This window comes from Euprymna scolopes, chromosome 18 (genome assembly GCF_053919585.1).
Source record: "Euprymna scolopes isolate OS-2025 chromosome 18, ASM5391958v1, whole genome shotgun sequence".
In the NCBI taxonomy this organism is placed as follows: Eukaryota; Metazoa; Mollusca; class Cephalopoda; order Sepiida; family Sepiolidae; genus Euprymna; species Euprymna scolopes.
In genome coordinates, this window is record NC_136499.1 from 121,292,126 (window position 1) to 121,315,964 (window position 23,839).

A 23,839-nucleotide genomic window follows, 5' to 3' on the forward strand; every position below is an offset into this window, starting at 1 on the left:
TGCATTTCCCTATCAAACTATTCTGTCAATGTTCAATCTACAAACTCGATATTTGGCATAATTTGTGTCACAGGGAAGGGCTGCCCCCCTTTCCAAGTAAATAAGAAGAATATTAGACAAGTATAAATGAGATTAGGAAAAGCCTAGAATCGAACCCTGTAGGCAAAGTTAAGAAATAGAATATTAGAAATTAAGACTATTGTTAATCTTTTTAGTAATCTGAATATTAAATATGTCAGTAAAAGAATGAACAATGCAAATGAAATTATATTGTTTAAAATAGGTTAGCTTAGAATTGAGGATTCTTTTGTTTGTCAAATGTGTGTTGGACAAGCATATGTAAAGCCACGTGAAATTGGTCACGTTTGAAAAACACACTTCTGACGTCAAAGACAAAGGATATTTCTCCATATTATGGGTTCTGATTTTAGTCAGTCAGCAAGAGAGCTAGTGAGTAAGTTAGTTAATCCATTGGAAGCGAAGGGAGAATATTTAGACTATGTAGATCCAAATTTTAATTCCTGACGTCACTGACCGGCTGATCAGATGAATAAAAAGAGTCATCATTATGTTGTCTTGTGTCATCCTTCATCAGGAACGAAAGGTAATTGTGTTTATCACCTTATAATGAACATTGTGTAACCCTTCGACGATTATGTATCGCCCCTCCCCTGTGTTAAGAACTGGGCATCATGTCACCCTCTCCTTTAATATGTGTTAAAAGAACTGTATATATATATATATATATATATATATATATATATATATATATATATATATATATATATATATATAAAGAGTCCCGTTATATATGTGTCACATTATGAACTCTGCATCATCTATGAATATATATCCCTGCTACGCAACAATAGGGATTGGGATTTGGAAAGTCTTTTTTATCCGTTTTCGACCAGACATTTGGCTTTTAAGGGATCAAAGTGCAACGATATGACCTTTGAAAACTCTACCAAACTCCCCCGCCAATTTTGAGTCTAAACACTAAAACAATAAATGTGAATATTTCAGGACAAAGTTTTAAAAAATTTGACCTTTGTGGACTCTACCAAATTACACAACCAATTTTGGTCTAAATATTTAAAATTTTGCATAAAGTGTATTCAAACATAGAGCAATTTTTTCAATCAGGTTTTGGCCGAAGATTTGGCTGCCAAGGTGTCAAAGTTAAAAAAAATACCTTTGCGGTCTCTAGCAAATTATTCAGCCAATTTTGACTCTAAACATCTAAAATTTTACAGAAACAGTAGTCAGACACGCAGCAAGCATTTCAATCAGTTTTTAGGCGAAAACTTGCCTGACATGATGTCAAAGTTGAATAGCTGGCCTTTGCAAACCGCTCCGCAAATTTTAGGTCAAAAACTTGAAATTTTAGATGTAGGTTACCTGGACATGAGTCAAACTTTTTACTATGTATATACATATGCACATAAAATTATGAACAGTACATAGGCCCGAGCAAAACCGGAATGAACTGCTAGTAGTATCAATTACTCCTTATACAATGTGAAATGTACTTTATGCATGAAAACCAAAGAGGGAAGATAAAATATGTAAGACATATTTAGAATAAATTCTTCTCTTGGCTGCCATGTCAGATCAATTGAAACCATAGCAGCAAGTTTTAGTTTTCCTCCATCTAAGCCAGATGTTTTAGGAGATTAACAGATATTTTGCAATTCATATACAAATTAGAAAAACAAATGACTATGATTGAAACATTTTATGGCTGTAGAAGGTGTGCCAATAATAGGTTCTGGATGATCCCACAAATGTGCAACCGTAAGGGCAAATGTGATATAGCTCTGTGGGGTATATGGTTAGAAAAGAAAAAAAAAGAAACGTACCGGGCGTATTTGCATCGCTCTTTGGGAAAGAAGAAGGAAAAGATGGTCAGCGCATTTGTATACGCGAAGGGCATCTTGGGAAAGCAGAGCATGATGGGAGAAGCTATTTTTCCTGTCGCTTCTTTTTTTCTAAATAGGAGGATATAAAAGCTGGGAAAAATTCCCTGGGGGAGGATAGAGAAAAGAGTCGTGAACATCTTCTCTTGAAAAGTATTTCGTATTGCTGACGTTCGGATTGTGTGGTATGACATTGGTGGCGAGAGGCCAGGTGTGGTCGATTGGAAAAGAAGAGGGCAGAAACGTGCTGTTGTCGAGCGAGTGACTCACTCCTTCTACAACCCCAGAATCGAATCCTGATTATAACCCTAGAAGCTATTTCGGCGAGTATAGCAGGTTAACATGGCTGACCGAAGACTCTCAACTCAGATGTTGAGACCCTTCACTGGGGACGGTGACCTAATTAAATGGCTGGAAAAATTAAAGATGGTGGCAAGGTAGCAAAAAATCGAAGACGTGGTCACCCTGCTTCCGCTCTACTTAGAGGGGGAAGCCCTCACTATTTACCAGAAGATGCGCGATGAAGATAAGGGAGACCTTGCCTCAGTGAAAAGACTGAAATTGGCTTTCGACGAAAGTCCATTTGAAGCACTCGGCAAGCTTGCAAGTTTGAAGTGGACCGGCGAGTATGTTGACGTCTTTGCTGCAAAGATCAGGAGACTGGCAGGATTGGCTGGTTACGTGGCGAGGAGTCTGGAGTTGACGGTAAAGCTATACCTAGTGAATGGCTTTCCAGAAGAAATTTCCGCGAACGTGCAGAGAATCACTGAGACCAATACGATGGAAGTGGACGATCTCTTGGTCCACGCAAGAATTCTAGCCAAGGATGTTAAGAGCCCAATCGTGGCTGCAGCTCTGAGTGGAAATAAGTGTATGAGGCCCCACTTGAATGACGAGAGACAGGCAGCGAGGCGACAGGAGATGATGCCTACCATGAAGTGCTTCCGGTGCCAGGGTCCTCATCTGCTCAAGGATTGCAAAGAGCCGAGACCGGGGATCATCTGCTACCGATGTGGAAGAGTGGGGCATATTAGCCGCTATTGCGTTGCTGCAGCGGAGCAGGGAAACGAGTGAAGGGGAGCCATTGCGCCAGTGGTTTCCCCTTCGACGTGGAAATGGCGCACAACGAAACGTTGCCTCAGTTACCGGTAGTAGTCAATGGGAAGAGAGTCATGGCCCTTGTTGACTCAGGCTGCACCATGACGTTGGTAACGAAGAATGTCGCTAGATCATTGAGCGGAGTATTAAGATCGTGGATGGCAGGGAGGTGAAATGCCTGGGAGAGACAACAGCGGAAGTATTGGTGCAAGGTGTGCCTATTAGACTACGAGCCCTGGTGTTGGATCGTCTGGTTTGTGATGTTGATGTGGTTTTAGGTGTAAGTGCGATCAATGAACTGGGGGGCGCTACATTGAAAGGGGGGCAAAGTAACTTTTGAACGCCTCGGCGCAGTAGGAATGGCAGGAGTGGAAGGTGATAGAAATATCAGAACACAAAACCAGAGGCTTGCTGCATCGAGGACGGGGATTTCCTGGCGAGGTGCGATGGGGGAGAGGTGGACGGTGGAATGGAAATGGATCTCCGGGCCTCAGGAACTATGAAAGAAAGTAAGCTGCTACGAGAAAACACTGCGAGGAGAAATAAGAAAAGGACTCGAGGAAGAAATGGAGAGGTGGATAGAGGAGGGAATTCTGAAACCGTGGACAGGGGAAGAAAAAGGAGTGCTACCATTACTGGCGATTGCTCAACCCACAAAGAATAAAGTTAGACCTGTACTTGATTTCAGAGAATTAAACAGATACGTAGCCTGCCACACTGGAAAGGGGATTGATGTATGCGAAGAGGTGATGAGGAAATGGAGGAGGATGAAGCAGGCCACTAAGATTGTCGACCTGAAGTCGGCTTATTTCCAGATCCATGTAGATGAAAAACTCTGGAAACATCAATTGGTCCGGTAAAAGGGGAAGTTGTATTCCCTGACGAGGTTAGGCTTTGGGCTGAGCTCAGCCCCAAAAATTATGACCGCCGTGCTGAAGACGGTGCCGAGTAAAGACTGTCCAGTGGGCAAGGCCACTAGTTCGTACATTGACGACATTCTCGTGGAGGAAGCAGAGGTGACAGCAGAGAAAGTGAGAGGCTATGTCGCGAGGTATTGGTTGACTGCAAAACCGACGGAGTCCCTGGATGGAGGAGCGGCGTTGGGGTTGAAACTACGCCGAGATGGCAAGGGAAGCCTTGTCTTTAGACGAGGGAATGCAATACCCGAAATCGGAACCGACCTGATAAAACGAGAACTCTTCTCGGTCTGCGGGAGACGGGTGGGACACTATCCAATCACCGGCTGGCTCAGGATAGCGTCCAGTTTTATTAAACGACAAACGGGCACTGATGGCTGGGAGGGCCGTGTGACGAAGGAGGTCACGAACATGCTACAAGAAATCATCGCGAGAGTGACGAAAGAAGACCCAGTAAAGGCGGAATGGTACGTCAGCGGCGGAGATTTGGTGTGATCCCAGCAATCTGGCATTGGGCGTCGTATTAGAGATGGGAGGCGTAAATGTGGAAAATGCGGCGTGGTTAAGGAAGAAAACGACTATTCCCATATCAACGTAGCCAAACTGGAGGCCACTATGAAAGGAATCAATCTGGCCATGAAGTGAGGATTGAAAACGATTGAAATCAAATTCGATTCGGCAACGGTAGTTTCATGGATCAGGTCAACAGTGACTGGCGATAAGAGAGTTAGGACCAGAGGTGATGCAGAAATGCTGATCAAGCTCAGGCTGGGAGCACTTGCAGATTTGATAGCAGAATTCCAGTTGAAGGTGTCTGTAGTGCTGATCCCATCAGAAAAGAATAAGGCGGGTTCGATGACACGGGTAAAGAAGGCCTGGCTGTAAGAGAGAAAGGAGATTTCCTCAGTATATTGCGCAGGGGGGGGCGTTAAAAAGTTACATGAAATGCACCACTTTAGTCGAGAACGGACGTCATTCCTGGCAAGAGAGGTTTACCAGGAGACCATCGAGAAGGAGGACAGGGAGGTAGTGGAGCTCTGTCAGGAGTGCCAATCGATAGACCCCGGACCATCCAGACACGAAGCAGGAGAGTTACACATTGCAGAGGTCTGGAAGCGATTGGCCAATGATGTGACCCATTGTCGCCATAAGCTGTATCTTTCGACGGTCGACTGTGGACCGGGGAAGTTTGCCATATTGAGAGAGATCAGAGCAGAAGCTGCATGGGCGATCGGAGGGGTCAGCGAAGAAATATTTTTGGAAAGAGGGCCGGTTGAGGAACTGTTATTGGACAATGGCCCCGCTTTCCGATCAGAAGCCTTTAAAGAGTTGTGTGATAGGTGGGGAGTAAGGCACTGTTTTAGGGCAGCGTATTGGCCGAGTGGCAATGGGATAGTGGAGAGTAATCATCGCACCATAAAGGCTGCTGCGGAAAAAAGCAACATTTCACCCATGGAGGCGGTGTTTTGGTACAACATCTCACCGAAAACCAGACAAGATGAGACAACTGTGCCTCATAGAGCAATCTTTGCATATAAGTGGCGGCATCCGTGCAACAAAACGGTAGGAATTGAGGGTGAAGAAGCTACCATTAAAATGGGCGAGGAGGTGTGGGTAAAGCCCCCAATGCAAAATGTACCACTCGCTGGGGGAGGGGGGCATAACGGGAACGCAGTAAAAGAACAAGGTAATGGTGAATGGCGTTCCCCGGCATATCCTAGACCTGCGTCGTGTAACCCTGCCGGTAGAAAATGATGGCAATTAAGAGGAGGAATTCGATATCCACCAAGAAACTAACGATGCACCCCAATTCGATTTAGCCCCACATAGCGATTCTTCACAACTGGACGAGAATGTCTGTAGTGAACCTGACAACGTCAACCCCCAAGAAGTTGTCCCCCAAAGGTTTCAATGTGAGAGGAGAAGGCCTGCTTGGAAGAAGGATTATGAAGTGTCTTATTGATCTCAAAGATCAGGGGGGGCGTGTGGGGTATATGGTTAGAAAAAAGAAACTACCGGGGGTATTTGCATCGCTCTTTGGGAAAGAAGAAGGAAAGGATGGCCAGCGCATTTGAATACGCGAAGGGCATCTTGGGAAGGCAGAGCATAATGGGAGAAGCTATTTTTTCCTGTCTCTTCCTTTTTTTTTGAGGATATAAAAGCTGGGAAAAATTCCCTGGGGGAGGAGGGAGAAAAGAGCCATGAACATCTTCTCATGAAAAGAATTTCGTATTGCTGACGTTCGGATTGTGAGGTGTGACATTGGTGGTGAGAGGCCAGGTGTGGTCGATTGGAAAAGAAGAGGGCAGAAACGGGCTGTTGTCCAGAGAGTGAGTCACTCCTTTCCGACCCCCAGAATCGAATCCTGACTATAATCTGATTACAACCAGCCTTCATTTGTAAAATTCTCATCAATTTTCGCTGTGATTTGGAACTCATAAAAATGCTAAAAGAAGTTGGTGTATATATATATATATATATATATATATATATATATATATATATATATATATATATATATATATACAGGATACCAAATTCAAGATTGAAATTTTTATATGTTTGGTTCTATGGGGCGAAACTACACAAAATTGTGCAGACTTTTTGAAGATTATGATTCGATTCTATGTTTAAAATTTATGAAAATTAAAAAAATAAGAACGTATTTTCAAACTAATAAAATACGCATAAATTTGCTTATATTTTTATATATAGTTTCCTGGCAGGCTAGCTCCAATTTTATCCCTGCTCTGGGATGTATTTTGCTTTTTATATATATATATATATATATATATATATATATATATATATATATATATATATATATATATATATATATATATATATACAGGGTGAGCCACGGGAAACGGATGTTTTTAGAATGTCCCTTGCTGCTAAATATCCCATAATGTCATAGTTTAGTCAATGTTATTATGCATATCATAAAATTTCAGTTATATCTTTGTATGTATAACATGTTTTTATCTCTCTGCAATATATATATATATATATATATATATATATATATATATATATATACTAGCAAAGATACCCGTGCTTCGCACGGAGCTTTGTTGCGCACTCGGGTACCAAAATCTGTGGGCACCTTTCCAGTAAGTTGATGTTGTAAGAGCAACGATTGCATAAGGTGATTAACATTTTAACTACCTCTTGTAGTGACTGAAATTCAATCAGGAACTTCACAAAACATTTTCATCAAAAAGGAAGGTTACTTGATGTTACATAGTAAATTTTTCATTGAAGTAATTTTCAACTCTTGCTTAAATTTTATCTTGCACATTCAATACTAAAAACTTACCACAATCAGATCATGTCAGTTTTTCCTCATATCCATTTCTCGAACTTTTCACTGAAGAGTCTCAGGGTAAACTACATTTCAGCTGCTTTGATTTGGAGCCAGAATGTAGAGTTTTTCTGAACTTCCTGTCCGGCTGATGGAGACGTAGAACATACCGTGACTGAAGCAGTCTGATGTCAAGTCTACGCCAATGGTGTTAAATGTCTGACCTTGACTTTTGTTTATGCTCATTGCAAAACACACCTTCACAGGAAATTGGAGTCTCCGGAATTTAAATGGAAGTTCTGAGTCCGATGGAACTAAGGGTATCCTTGGCAGTAGAACGGTTTCGCCTTTGTAGGGACCACAGGAAATGGTGGCCTCAAGTACATTGGTGTGCAATCTGGTGATAACACATCTGGTTCCGTTTGTTGTTTTTGGCGGTTCCAAGGATCGAAGAATCATGATTGGCAATCCAATTTTGAGATTTAAAATGTGTGGAGGCATTCCAGATATCTCCAAAGAGTTTAAAAACTCCACAGGGTAGTGAACAGCTTCATATTCATTAGTAGCCGAATCAACTGACTTGTATTGCTTTGTGTCTCCTGGAAATTCATCCATTATTGAATTGTTCAAATGATTCACATTGCTGTTTAATGGCGAAATAATAGCCCTCTCAGCAAGCCAATCCGGTGATTTTCCATTGTTTTGCAGGTCTGGGTACACTTTGTCTTTCAGTTGCTTCTGATTACCGACACATTTACCAAGCGCAGTTGGAATCTTAATTGTGTCAGGTGAAGAAGTGATAGGAAACTGACCATTACCGATTTGGAGAAGCAATTTTGAGAAGTCTGCTGCAGCTGTGTTATCAGAGATATAGGCTCTCATATTAGTAGTCAGTCTCTTCACTATAACGTGCCTCCAGAGATAGGATTGTTTCAAACTTGCATTGACAATGTTAGCCCTTGTGCCATTTTTAACCACTGGGAGGATTTGACGGAAATCACCGCAAAATAAGGTTGGAAAGCCACCCATGGGATTCTTGTTTCCTGTGATGTCTTGCAGTGTTCGGTCAATTGCTTCATAAGCACTCTTGTGCGTCATTGGGGCTTCGTCTACAATGATTGCAGAGGTGTCTCTAATTACATTTGCCAAGGCTGAGTTACCAGTAATTTTGCAAACTGGCTGATCCATTCGATGAGTATCCAAGGGTACTTTAAAAGTGCTGTGAAGAGTGCGGCCACCTTGTAGTAGAGTAGCAGCAATGCCACTGGATGCTGTTGCAAGCACAATCTTTCTCATGGATCTAATCTTTGCAAGGATCAAATTGATTACAAAAGTCTTGCCCGTACCACCTGGAGCATCAAGAAACATCATGTTTTTGTTCATTTCACCTTGTGCTTCCAACATTGCCATGAATGAATTGTAAACTTCTCTTTGAGAATCGGTCAGTTTTTCTTGCATATTTTCTGCTTGTAGGGAAAGTTCTTCAAGATTATAAGTAACTTCACGTTGATACTCTCTCGCGAGTCTTTCATCTCTCCCTTGCGTTGGTGCAGGTAATCCATAGCTTGCCAATGGTTGACCGCACATAAGTAGAACTTTTTCTTCAATTAGACAAAGAGTTTTATTGTAGATGTCCTCATTAAAATCTGCTTCTGGATTGTTAACTTCTTGCCTGTATCTGTGAAGAATGTCTTCAGATATTACATCACGAAAAGCCATCCAGATCTCAAGAGGATTTCTTGGCTCACAGGCTGTTAAAATTATCAAAAATAGGCTTTGCAAATTTGAAGGTGATTGAGTGGCACTTGCCTCTCCTACTGCTTGATGCAAGTGATGGTCATTTTCTAGAAGGCCTCGAGCAAGGCACGCTGCTCTGTATGTTTCAAACACCTGACCATTGTATGCTCGCAAATTTTGAAATGAAGTTGGACCAGCAACCTCATTGAGCAACAGGCGTAAGAAATAACACTCCCCTGCTTTTGGACTAATCGTGTAGATTCTCCCAATGCATGGTGCCTTCCATACATAATCATTTTCAGTACCTTCAACTTGTACCCCACGCATTCTTCTCATCCATTTCTTTGTCGATTTGTTCCAAGTGTAAAACTCAGGGACTTCTACGTATTTGAGACCCCTTGCAAAGCCATCCTCATGGCAGAGTTGAAAAAATGCTGTCAAATTGTGGCAGGCGGTGGACCTTGGGCTCGTTCCAGAGCAGTATCAGCTGAGAACATGACACGCTGCCCATTTTCAAGATGAACAGAAAGTTGTACAATTGGGGGGAAATGTTCATGGATGGGATGTTACAATATCCTCCAGGCCGCCTCTGAACTGCCGACATACCTTGCATTCTGGAACTGCTGGATCTCATCCACAATGTGACTTTGTACTTGGCCTTGTTGGTTAGCTGCTCCATCAGTTCTTTGTAGTTCAAACACTGCTTGATCACATCCTTTATTCACGTATTTGAGGACATATTTGATGCTTTGGATCGAGCTGCAAATTTCTACGTTAATGTGAGCGTTGAACTGCTGAAGGAGGACCTTGTTGTACGGAACAATCCACTGGTTTGTTATTTCTTGATTAACATACCGACCATTTCTCTTCATCCTTATTGTACCAGTCTGGCCTCCATCTTCTGGTTTTCTTCGCCTGTACTTGGGGTAAGAGTCTTGGCCTTGCTCGGTACACTGAAGAAATTCTTTTGGGTATTTTTTGGAACATTTGTTGTCAATCATACATGGACAATTTGGATTAAATGGTCCACAAGGTCCATGCACCATATGTGCCATCACTTTAGCATGAAGATCAGGATCTTCCTCTTTGTCAGGGATCTCTGCATATCTGCAGAGATCCATTTTTTCTGGTAGAAGTTTGTCCTCTGGGGCCTGCCAGGTGAGGATGTGTGCATGCGGCAGTCCTCTTTTTTGATATTCAACACTGTACAGGAAAGCCCTCAACCTGCCAAATCCTCCCTTTTTAATAAATTCAAGTAACTTTTTTAGCTTCTGCCTGAAAACCCTGGCAACAATATCTGGACGATCCTGAGAGTCTTGCCCTTGAAGACAATTTTCTGTAATTTCTGTCCACTTTGGATTTGTTGTGAACGTGATGAAGAGGTCGGCTCGGCCCATTCGCCGAACATATGCCATGGCATCACTTTGACGCTCAAACATGTATCGAGGGCCTCCTGTATAAGTTGCCGGAAGTACAACTCGTTGACCAAACTGTTCTGGATTCCCATCCTCCCTAAGAATTGAATCTCTCAAGTTGCTATAATTGTCATCTCTCAGGGTCTGTTGCTCACGCCTCAGGAACTGTAAACGTTCTGTTTCAATCTTGCAGTACACATCCACCAGCCATTGTTGAAATAGCCTTCGGTACCAGAGAAAATAGTTTCCAGGCCGAGTCATTAAATGGTACGAATAAAATTGCTGTTGGGTAACTTTTCGCCCATTGGATGCCTTCATGTAGATGTTGTAATATGGAGAACCATAGGGGTACATTAACGGGTACATTAAAGTATCGTAGAGGGGATGTAGTTCGGAGATCCATTTTAATGTATCATTTCTAAAACGCAAGACAATATCCCGGTTAGCTGTTGGTTCATTCTCCATTAATATTCCAATCTCATACGTTGTTGTTGGAGCATTGAATCGCCGTGGATGCTCTTCTTGCGGCCTTCGGTCTTCCCTTATGACAACTTTATGTTCTACCAAGTGTTCTTCTTCAATCCTCTCCTTTGTTGTTTTCAGCTGACAAATGAAGCTGTTGTTCTCATGTAAAAATTCAGTCAGACTTTGGAGAATGCCTCTATTGAGTCTACTGTCACGTCCCCGATTATGTAGTTCCTCTTCCAGACTATCCAAGAAGTAGACTTGAATAAACTTTGCTGTTTCATCTTCAGGTGGTAAAAGACTCCCAATCTGGTGGCAAACCTGGCCTCGAATTCTAAAAGAAGGATTCCACCCATGTACTGTCGCAATTTTGTGACCAAATGATGTCATTGCTAAACAATTGTTATAACTGCGTAGATTTTGCAGAAAATCTTTAGAGATGGAACCATTGCCGGAGAGCAAATCTTGAAGCAACTGAGGCAGTGGTGGAAAGCTATCAAGCACAACTTTGCCAGAAGAACAACAACAACCAGGGGGTTCTCCTTTAAATTTTACAGCTGAGCAATGTTGACATACTTTGTCCATTTTTCCTATATCAGCTGTAGTGAGAGAGTCATTTTTGTTGTAGAGCAATCCTTTTCTATTGCAGTGTTCTATTTCATGGTGTCTCAAAGCAGTCATTCGTTGTCTAGCTGCCTCGTTTTCTGTCAATTGCTGGGGCAAAGTCATACTCTCTCTCCATGCAGCCTCTCGTTGTTGCCCTTGGTATAGGCGAAAGCTTCGTTGGGTTTCCGATTCATTCTGATGTCGTTGAGCCACTCTCAACTGACCTTGTGTACGTCTACTTACCTCATATAATTCATTCGATCGTAATATTGCTTCTCTTTCCAGTGCATATCTTTGCCTTTCTTGAATTTCATCTTGTGATGAATTTAACCGCCTTACAGCATGTCTAGTTCTGTCAGCTTCACGTTGGGTTTCTCTTTCCAAATCTGACAGTCTTGCTCTCCTTTCTCTTTGACGTATCCTGTTAAGTTCTAGACGTCTTTCTCTATCTGAATTGTTTTCATTGGAGCGAATTGCAGCAACTCTTAGTCTATTAGCTTCCAATCTTTCCATTCTTTCTTCCTCACTTTCGTTTCTACTTCGTTTGGGTGGCATAATTTCGGTTTTAAACGGAATTGTTTAACGATATTAATGATTGTAAATTAATTAAGCGTAAAGGAACTGTATACTAACTGAAATGGACGAACTATAAATAATATTTCTGAATAGTACAATTATAAACAATTATATTGTACCTATTTACTATGCCTCCCCACGGGACAGAGTTAGACACCAGGGTCGTTTTTTTACGTGGAGAAAAGGTACAAAAATAAAAATTGTCTCAGTCGTGAAGGATTTCTCCTCCACTGAAAGAGAACAAGAAAATGAAGTGCAGCACTGCAGCATCTGAAGAACAGATACTACACTTTGATCTTGACCAAAAGGAATGAATAAAAGCGACCTACGTGTGACTCATTACTTCCGGGTGTAAACGTCACAGTCTAAAAGTAATAATTAAAAAAAAAAAAGTAAATGTAAAATAAATGTAATACCAACTTAGGTTAACTAAGTAAACAGTACAATTAAAACAGTTCTATTAAAACAAATAATTACTAAGATCTAGGTAATTGTTAGTCTCATTGTTATGGTTTTAAAGAAAAAAATGTGTAAAAAAAGTTCTGCTTTTGTGAGTACGTGTATTTCTTTTAAATTACATAACCTTTTTATTTTATTATTTATATCTCTTTTAAATTTATATATTTTGTTAGTAAACTGGAAGAAATTCAGTTGAATAAAACCTTGTTCGTGTTCTTTACGTTAAACTCATATTTTTATAAAAGGTTCATCCGGCTTAAAGAAAGCGCTAAGTTTAAATAAGACTGGAAATAACTAATTCAATATATAAATAGAAAAATGAAATAAATATAAGCTTTAAGTCTTAAGATAGTTATAATCAAAATGTAATAAATTATTTGTAGTTCAAATCTATGATAAGACAGGCTTTCGAAATAGGCTCGACCAGAAAGATTAAATTGGAACGAAATTATAATCTCCGTGCCATTTTCAAAACAACCCCACAAAAGTAACGGTCCTGCAGTTGGTTAAATGACAATGGTTGTAAGAAAAATGTAAAAGAAAATGCGCTTATCTGTTTATTTTGAACTGTTTTATTTAATTTAAAAAAAATTGGCTATAACTGGAAGAGAGCGTTATGTTTTGGGGGTTGTTTAAAAAATAGAATAGAAATAAAGTTAGTTCCGTTTTAATTGTCTTTAATTGCGGCAAGCGCTAACAAAATCGAAAAATCACTGTTTACATTCGAAATGTTAACTTTTATAGGTTTACAGATTTGCTGATAAGGCTGGGGGTGTTTATTTAGAAAGCCATACTTAACATGGGGAGGTTGGGATGTTTAATACAATTATTTTACTAAATTGATTTTTTTCATTTAAAAATAAAATTATTTCTTTTTTAATAAAGTTTTATTTTAAAATATGTGTTTTTGTTTATTTATATAAAATTACGATAGTTGAATTGTATTCTTTCAATTATATTGGCAAGTAAAATATAAAAGATTAAAACGGAACGAAATTGAAATTTCCATTACATTTTCAATACAATCCCAAAACATAAAGCTTTCCTCGCCAATGAATTGTTTTGATAATATACGTAAAGTGAAATAAATCGAATATAAAATTAAATGAAAATATATTAAATAATTAAATGTTAAATAGATTTTGTAAATAGTACAGTTGAAATAATTAGAATATTTCCAATATGTAATAAGGTCGAGGTAATTAGTTAAAGAGATTTAATATAATGTGATATGCAAATGAGCATAAGCCATTCGATATGGGGGTGGTTTGTAGAATAGTATATAAAGAAATTAGGCAAATATTCTTATGTCTCCTATAACAGAAACATCCTAAAATGGGTTCTAATGTTTCTCTACCAGGAGAGATCTACCCTCTTACCTCCTTTATATTTCGTTGATGATGGAGAGCTGTACACACAGACAGAAACACACGAACCCTATTACTTTATACATATATATATATATATATATATATATATATATATATATATATGTATATTTCTCGTGTCAATTCTTGGAGTTTTTCCCCCCTTTCAAATCGCAAAGATTAAAAGCATCCTTTATCTGACGACGTAATCTCACTAACCTACAGGGTCATCAAGTGCATCGTGTGGCTGAGTGCTTTCACTTCCGCTCCCTATTACTGTCTTTCCTCTCATAAAAGATTTATTTTTGTTTGCACTCATTCTCTCCCTCTCTTTTTGCTCTCCATTTCTCTCTCTTTATCTCTCTCTGTCTCTCTTTCTTTCTCTTTCTCTCTATATATAACGCTCTTTTTCTCTATATTTTTATCTCTCTTTATATATATATAATTATATATAAAATTAAGTATATATAATTTAGTAATGTATATATGTATTTATATATATATATATATATATATATATATATATATATAAAGCTCTTTCTCTCTGTCTGCCTTGATTTGATCTGCTTTTTAATATAGAAACCAACAATCGTTGTTAATTATACCTAAGCTCTATCCTTTCATACTGCATCAATTTTATGTTGGTTGGTTTCCAGCTTATTTAACACAGAATCCAGTGATTTTGAAGAAAAATTGTTTTATAGAATATATTTTTTTTGTTAAAGTTGGTTTCTATTTAACCCAGAGTTGGGACCCTTACAGGTACTACCACTCCGGGTTAGAATGGACCTGGTAGCAATGGCAATTAGGGGGTGGCTCTACACTCCTCAAAGCCCGCAAACTGGGGCCTCACCATCGGATATAGTTTAAGGCCATTTCCAGGACCGCATCGATTTTATCGAAAACCATTGTAAAATCATGAATGCGAACCCCTTTTCTAAATATTAAATAGCACCGTAAAAGTTTCTAAGATCAAAATCCTCTCGGGTGACATCCCTCACCTTACCAAGAGGCTGTAACCCTCGATTTAGAAGCTGTGGAGAGGGTTGAAAACTTCAAATATCTGGGCACTAAGTTTACAGTCACTTGTCAAGTGAAAGACGAAATTATCAACCGTGTCAACTTGGATAGAGCAGCCCTCGCCCGTCTTCAAAAACGACTGTGGTCTCGCCAAGAGATAAGACGTGATATGAAGCTCTCTATCTACAAGAACAATTTTTCTCTATGGATATAAAACCTAGCCATTGTGCATGGAGGATCTTCATAAACTTGAAGTCTTCGATCACTACTGCCCCCGCCGTATCCTGCGCGTTCGCCTCTCCACCCTGAACCCTTACTTGACCATACGCGCTAAATATAACATCCTTGGCTTGGTGGAAACTCTAGTTAAAAGGAGACTCCGCTGGTTCAGTCACGTGCTATGCCGACCGGGGGATGAGTTAGTCCGCGAATTGGTGTGCACATTGCGCCCACTAGTTGGTAGAAGCACCAAAGTGGCCAACTTAAGAGTTGTTTTGTGACAGCAGAAGCATATATGGAGATCATATCTGGTCCTCAGGTTTTTGGCTAGATCATGCTCAACGACAGAGGGGTGGGGATGGCTTTGGCGCCAGATGCGGTCATCACTATTGGGGCTCAACCTATCCCGGGTTAATGCCGCTACAAGTACAGGTATACAAACTCTTCCGTATAAATAGACGTAGAGGTACGGACTCTCGATCTGTGTTCTTTCGTAGTACACGAAAGTCAAGGTTCCTACCCGAAAATCAGTCCGACAGAAACTGGGTCATTTCGATTGCAATTTTGCTGTCGGACTAATGCAAACTGTTCTGGGTTTGCCTTCCAACATTCAAAAGAAGCAAGTTTCTCGTTAGTAGTTTGAGACCCCTTACTGGCACATATCAACGGGACTTCTCAGACTTATTAATGTGGGCCCAGATAGCATTTATTCTAGGGACGTTGACCAATTTCCTCACATTCCGACTTTGTGTCATTTCCTCTCGGGGTGGGAGACAGGTAAATACTTTAACCTATATACTCTCCTAGTACGATATCTTGGTGGTACGTGCTACTACTGTTGCTCTCTCTATGTTTTTTTTTTGTTTCAATACAAGTTATTTTTTGTAATCAATATTTGTTTCCGTTTATTCCTTAGTGAACCTTCCGGACCACAACAGTTACTTATTTTTGTATGAAACAGTGTTGTTTATTTTTAATTGAAACGCGACTTCAGTGGTGACTAATAGCTAAACAGCTCTGATAATTTTGTTGGATGAGATGACAGGACATCAGTAATAATAGTAGTTGTCAACGATACAAAAGTTGATAATCTATGACTTAATCCTTGCTAATAATCGATAATGAGACGGGTTTATTAATCATGATCGCGTGGAAAGCGAAATCTACTTGCATCAAGACTAAATATTCTTTCTAAAAATTGGTCAATGAAAAACCGAAAATATTTTCGATTTCGATATTCGTATTATACTTAGTTTTACATTTTCGTTCATCGATTAGTCCCTATTTATTTGCTTTCTCTCGAGAGCAGAGTTTCTATTTTTCGATTTTCAATTCACTTAATCTCACGTGGGTAGAGTTAAAAATAAACTCGTTTTTATTGTACCAAGTCAACGTCCGAAAAATGGGGCACTCCAAATTGCAAAAACAGTAAAAAGTGTATTCCATACTTACCAGATTCGTTCTAGTTTGCCATTATTGTTACGGTTGTCTTAAGGTTTTCTTTAGTAATTTCGGTGTCTGATATATCTCCAATTTCTTCTTCTCGTGAAAAATGCTGACATGATAGTTAATGGATTAATATGTTCGTAATGAAATCATCATCCCAGACAATATATCAAAGTTATTAATTTAGAAAGGGGAGCGGCGATAATGTGGGTTAAAAATATATAAAATTATTTTCGAAATTAGTAAAAAAATCCAATAATTATGAAAACTGATGAAATGTTCGTTAGTTGGTTCGTTTGTCATGAAATAATCAGCCCAGACAATATATCAAAGTTATTATGTTAGTAATAGAGGGCGATAAGGATGGTTTCAATTATGAAAAATGATTGTCGAAATTAGTAACATATCCATGAATTATGAAAAATGATGAAATGTGAGTTAATTGATTGGTTTGCTTGTAATGAACCAATCAGCCCAGGCAATATGTCAAAAGTAATATTTTAGTAAGTGGTGGGTGATACAATTTTTACAAAAGGGCTACAATAATATGATGGTGTCTTTATTCATGCTGAACGCCCACTGAATACTCAGCAGCAATATATTACATGTCCCGCTTGTTGTTGTTATTATTATTATTATTATTATTATTATTATTATTATTATTATTATTATTATCCAATCTCTAAGAATGCTCCGACAGGCCACGCTCATAGACCAATTACTACCAATAACCAGAGTAAACCCATGGAGTCTAAGTGACGAATAGTTCCAGTGCCCTCAAACTTTATAGGTAATCAGCGCTTAAAACTTCACCTTATAGCAATAACCATTTACTATTGGTCTCTCATTGGCTTTTCCTGTAGTTTTAGTTGCAAAAGAATTGCTTAATGCCCTAGTCCTCTTCGCCCTTTTTCAGTGGAGATCATATTAGTGATCTCCCTTCTTTCGGAGCCTTCACGACTTTTTACTGTGGCACCATCTAATGTAGACGCCATCTTATTTCACAGTGAAAGAAGCATAGTTAGCTTAAAAATTTAAATTTCAGTTTTCTTGGTTCATTCTGTTTTTGTTTGATTTCTATTGCAATATTTTAGTTACTGATTACTGTTCGCAGCTTATGTGGATTGGTTTCTGCATTCTATGATTTTTCTAAAGATTTACGCCATTTTTATTTTGCTATCTGTTGTACGGTCTAAGTCTTCCTCCTGTTTCCAATATTGTTCATTCTATTTTCGAAATTTTTCGGTATTGTTTTTAGTGTTCCCGCAATGGTTTCTGGTGTTTTGGCTTTCGGCATGTTTTATATATTTTCAGCTCTTTGGCCAATTCTGTGTATTTACTAAATACTTATTTACGCATTAGGAGTAGCCACACAGGCCATCATCAACAATTCCTCTTTGAAAACTACGTTTAGGATTCTCTGGAGTATGCGTGACAAGAAGCCTACCCAGATTCCAAGTACTTTTCATCTCTTTCGATAACCTTTGCAGATGAATTTCCGTTATCGTAAGAGGGGGTTACCTTTAATTTCTCGTTGTTGACAATCGTTTATCTTCATTGGATTTTGGGTGGAAAAAAAGCCTCCCCATGGTCTAGTCCTTTTTACACGTATGAAGTAGAGGTCTGGTTAGCGCTTTCTTTCAACGGTAATTCTATCCTCCTTGATCCTCCTCGATTATTTTGTGTGGCGTCAGTTTATGGCGACACGTACGCGAAAAATATTATTATTATTATTATTATTATTATTATTATTATTATTATTATTATTAATGTTATTATTATTATTATTATTATTATTATTATTATTATTATTATTAACAACAGGACTTGTGGAAATTCAACAGAACGAGAAATATATTTAATCAAGCAATATGTTTTGATAAGCTCATATTTTTTCAGAATAAGGCAACAAATTAATTTTTGGACAGAAAAAAACTAATGACATGTCGCAAATATGAGTTTATTAACATTTCAGCACTTGTGTATAATTTAGTCCAGACGTAACTCACCGTCCGCTCGGCTTTGCTCGGAACATGACGTCATGTGCTCGGGTTCTATTGTAATCTGACGTTAAGACGCCGATCTATGCGCGGCAAAGGAGCAGACGATTTTGGAGGGAAAATATTTGGAACCAGCGGAGAGCATCTCGAAATTATCTTTTCAAGTTTATGTGGAAACAGAAATTTGGTAATGATCCATTTGTCACCATCTTAAACTATATAACGAAAAACTACCCAATTGGTTTGGCGAAGTTTCTTCCACATCCGTTGTCATTTCTCACGCCATTTTAACATCGTCTGATGCGACCGTAGAAAGGAATATCCCGGTTTTCTTAATTTTATTAAATATATATATATATATATATATATATATATATATATATATATATATATATATATATATATATATATATAAAACGGCTGCCCAGCTCCACCCCTCAGGGGAAAAAATATTCAGGAAAAGAAAAAATAACAACAAAACAGTTTACTGTACATTAGTAACAATTTTTTTTTAATGTAATAAATGATGCCGCTGTTCAGTCTCGAAAGACAAAGGATACCCCCTGTATGGGGCAGCTGCGCGTGTAATTATGTGGCAAGAGTTGCACAATCCCAACCACGCCTATCCTGAATCGGCACAGCTTGAGCCCAGTGGCAAGGAAAAATCCAGGACGACTAGAAACAATGCCGAGATAAGCGCAGAGAACATATTACACCTAGAAGAACCAAATGATCACCCATCTGGTATTGGCCTGGCTCATCGCTGCTTAACTTCGGTGATTTAACGGGAACCAGTTCGTCAAACGTGTTTATGCCGTAAATTCATAAAAATCACATAAATAAATGTTTTATTTTTAAACCTTTGTTAAAAAATATGAAAGCACAGAAAAATGGTTTGCTTAATTATTTTGTTCAATTTTGTTTGACAAAAAACAGTTGAAAACAAATACAACTTGTTTTGTTTGTTTTAATTAAAAAATTGTTACAAAAATAAAACCAACATTGTTATGGTGGGTTGTCGTTGTTTCTTTTTTTTTTTTTTTAGTTTTTTTCTGGTGATTTTATTATTTTTAAATATTTTCATATTTTGCTTAAATAGCGTTGTTATGCTTTGGTAATCAGTGACGCTCGGCAAAAGTCGGCGGATGACGTCATGTTCCGAGCAAAGCCGAGTGCCCAGTTTGTTACGTCTGCTGTAAATTCTACACAAGTACAACATTTCTATGAAAATATTGTTTATTTTATTTTAAATTTAGAATTAAATAAAATCAATTAATTAAAAAGCATACACACATAATAAATACTCAGACAGTAATATTACGCTGCGTAATTAAATATTTTTAAAAATCTCATTATAAGACTAATCAGTAATCTTACATAATTTGACCCAAATTTTCGTGAATTCCCGTTAAGCATGGATCGGGCGAGACCGGCAGTTATCGGTGTCAGCTGAGTCGTAACAGACGTAATAAACATATTTTTATTTTTCAAGGTGGGTTTCTTTTTTTTTTTTCCTTAATTTTGAGTATTTGCATTTGTATTTTCGGTTTGTTTTAGTATTTAATTTTTATTTTTATCAGCAGAAAGTTTGTTTGTTTTTTTTCTCCAATAAAAGATTTTTTAACAGTTTTATTTGTTTGGTTTGGTTTCTTTTTTGTAACCATATTTTTTCTTGTTTTTGTTTTATTTTCAAGACTTGTTGTTCAGTCAAGTTCTTTTGTTGGCACTGTCCATTCGTACATCTCCAGGAGAAACCATCCTTTATGTACGATCTTTTTTAATAAACAGTTGTGTTTATAATTGTTGCAGTAGCACCTCATTTTGGGGGACAGCAATTTTTTCTCCTGACAATATGAGATGTTTTCATTTCTTTTTCTAACACGTATAAATTTATTTTCTTGCCTGTCATTTTTCTGTTTGGTGAGTTTGAAAATATATTTGTTTGTCAGCTTTTCTTTCATTTTTTGTTTGTTTGGTTAGTCGCTTTCTTCCAATTCGAATGTCGTCAGCTTCCATTTAGATAGCGCTTTTTATTTGGCTAATCAAACTCCCAAAAATTCAATTAAAAATAATTCTAAATAAATAATAAATAACTAATACGAAAATAAAAAGTCACCCCCCTTAATACCACTTTAAAAATTACTAAAAACATAACAGAAAAAATAAATAAAATAAAAAGTCGAGTTTGCGTTTCAACATTTGGACAATGCTCGGCTGACACTGATGAGTGCCGATCTCGCCCGATCAACGCTTGACGGGAATTCACGACTAATTATTTATTGTAGCTATCCTTGTCGTTTAATGCGTTGTCACGTGAGTACAGTTTTGAAAGCTACAGTTTTGCTTTCGGTTTCGATTCTAGCTAATGCCACCCAAATATTTTTTTTTTACTTTTCAAATCACGACTCTTTAATAATTTATACGAAATCGGGACGAATTAAAATATCATATTTAAGCGTATTTTACGACCGGGCAAAGCCGCTGCGCTCGCTAGTATAATTGATAAAACTCACTTTGTCTGCCTGTCTGTATGTCTCCATATATTCAAACTCTATCTCTCCAGAAACAAAACGTCGCAGAACGACGCTACGAGCCTCAAATGATTGGATTTTTTTAATGAACCGTTCTTTTCTAGGTATGTAGCCGCTTTAAATAGCTTCCAAAGGGACAAAAGGTATCAAAATTGAAAAAAAAAACATTATACATTTTGTATATTCATCTTAGTTTATTTTTATTCAGTTTTACACGTGTCACCTTGGTACAGTGGCAACGTCACCAGGTTTAAATCCTACAGTTTAGCTTTCGGTTTCGATTCTCTCTGATGGTATTCGAATGCTTTATTTACTTTTCAAATCATGACTCTATTATACGAAATCTGGACAAATTAAAATATCATATTTAAGCGTATTTTACGACCGTGCAAAGCCGAGCGCCCCTCCCACGCTATTTAAAAAAAAAGCAGAATAATGTATTTCTGTTACAAGAATGGCTGCCCCCTTTTCCTGTAAATAAGAAAAACATTGGATAAGTGGAAAATGAAATTAGGAAAAGCCGAGACTCGAACTTTGTAAGCAAGTTTCAGAATAGATTCAGTAAATGGAATGTTAGAATTTCGCTATTGTTAAATTTCATATAAAATAGTTTAGATATTGTTTGTTTGTAAAAAAAAAATTTAAAAGGTCAACGAACAATAAAAATTTAAAATATATTGAAAAGAAAAGGTAAGGTTGAAAAATAGGTTAGTGAGAATTCTTTGTCTGCAGAAGTGTGTTTTGGAAACGTATGTTTAGCCACGTGAGTTGATCAGGTTGAAGCCATGCATCTGACGTCATAGCGGAAGGGAATTTCTCAATATAGGAGCTAGTTTTAATGAGAGTCAGAGATCGAGAAAAACTGCCGGATGGTCAGAGTCGATAGTCGGCAGTCGAGCAGAGGAGGGTCCCTTTAGAAGCGAAGGGAGAACATTTAACCATGTAGAAACGAATTTTAATTCCTGACTGCAATCATCATTTCGACCAGTCAAATGCAATAAAGAACATCGTCGACTTTTGTAACTTTTATCTTCGTGTCTTAATTCAACAATTGAAGGTAATGCGTAATCATTTTAATATGAACTTTTTATAACCCCATAAGTAATGATTCCACCGCCTGTGTTAAAAAAAAATGATCACCCTCTCTCCTCGCTAATATATGTTATAAGAATCCACAGAACTGTAATATGTATAAATCTCTCCGTTTCTCCCATCATGGTCAATCCTGTATTATATGTGTCCGTTATATATCTCCGTCATCTCTCGATATATTATCTCCAATATTGACCCTACTACGCAACACTCCTTCTGTAATCCGTCATTTAACTATTTATCTTTCGTTTGAACATGAAATCGCTGCGTTTATCTTTAAATTACATCCAATTGTACTCTAATCTACTACTGAAATTTCGATATGAACTTGTTGGAAGATTGGCGCACAGATGACGTGCTCTGGAATCAAATTTAGTTGTATGCAACACAAACGCAGTCAATCAATTTGAAAAAATTCAGCTTTTATTCATTTTTTTTTAATATTTAGTAGTACGTACATCTTTGTTGGTGCCGGGGAAAAGTATATTATATGTTGTAGAAATGAGGCTTGAAATCTTATTGCCTTGATCTGTAACGCATCATAATCAGGTCCGAATTTTTTGGTTTCTAAAACTTGACTGCTTAGTTTTACTCGCTATTATTCCGCTACTTGTACAGTTCAATAAAGACATTAAAAAAATGAAAATATCGAAAAAAGTTTAAATTGTACGTATCCGGTATGGAATGAAGTTCTCTGAAAATTTTTTTTTTCACTTAATTTCATCAAGTATTTTTTTTTTAAGCGAAAAAACAATTTGTTATGATACCGAGCAAAAGACTCGAGTTTTAGGAAGAAAAGCTAGTATTAAAGATGGGGAGGGAGTGTCTGCGCTTTTAATTGAGTTATGACCCGGTGACGTGTTATAAAAATTCAAAGAAACATTTAAAAATTCAAAGATGTCTACCTTCAACGTGCTGTCATAAAAACGTGTTTTTTCGCTGTAAAAATTTAAAAAAAAAAAAAAAAAACCTACTCGATCAAATTAAGTGAATTTCGTTTTCGGAGATCTTCAGTTCAGAACGGAAAAGTACAATATAACCTTTTCGAAATTTTCATTTGGTACTAGTGCACTTATTGATCCATGCTGAAATAATAACGTTATTATTTAAAAAGCTATTCTTAACATGGGGAGGGAAGGGTGTTTTGTACCTATTCTATATTTAACCTTACAATTGAATAAAAACACATATGATAAAACTTTACTTAAACTTTGAAATATGATTTTAAAAATAGCGCGGAATAGTAAGCGCACTATCACCTTTATTTTTTAATGCCTTGATTAAACTGTACAAGTGCTATTATTCCTAATGGGAAACTATGGCCAGGAATTGCATAATTCGTTGTCAAACCTTTTACCCTGACGTACTTGAGAACAATCTCTCGGCGAACATAATTCCCAAATAATGTTTCAGTTAATTACGCACAATATTTAAAGTTCTTTCCAGAAAGATGACAGAATTACAGAAATTGACGTCCCAGAGAATTGGAAGAGAGAATTACAGAAATTAGCGTCCCAGAAAACGGCTTTTCACTACCAGAAATTTTAAAGAGTAAAAGCACTAAGGCATGTCTCGTTACCTCAATCAACTCTGCCAATCGTTGGAGAAGTCCAACGTTTGCTGACAAATGATTCTTGCTCGATTATGGATCGACGTTGACTCCTTTCA

General features: G+C 37.8%; 1 long non-coding RNA gene across 1 annotated transcript in view; it reads right to left on the reverse strand.

Moving 5' to 3' along the window:
* LOC145297792 (uncharacterized) overlaps nt 1-23,839 on the reverse strand; it is a 163,803-nt gene extending 139,964 nt beyond the window's left edge. The window contains exons 1-2 of the long non-coding RNA XR_013870327.1: nt 23,751-23,839; nt 12,367-12,402 (exon numbers count right to left, since the gene is read on the reverse strand). This is a non-coding gene — a long non-coding RNA (uncharacterized LOC145297792). The remainder of the gene's footprint in view (nt 1-12,366; nt 12,403-23,750) is intronic.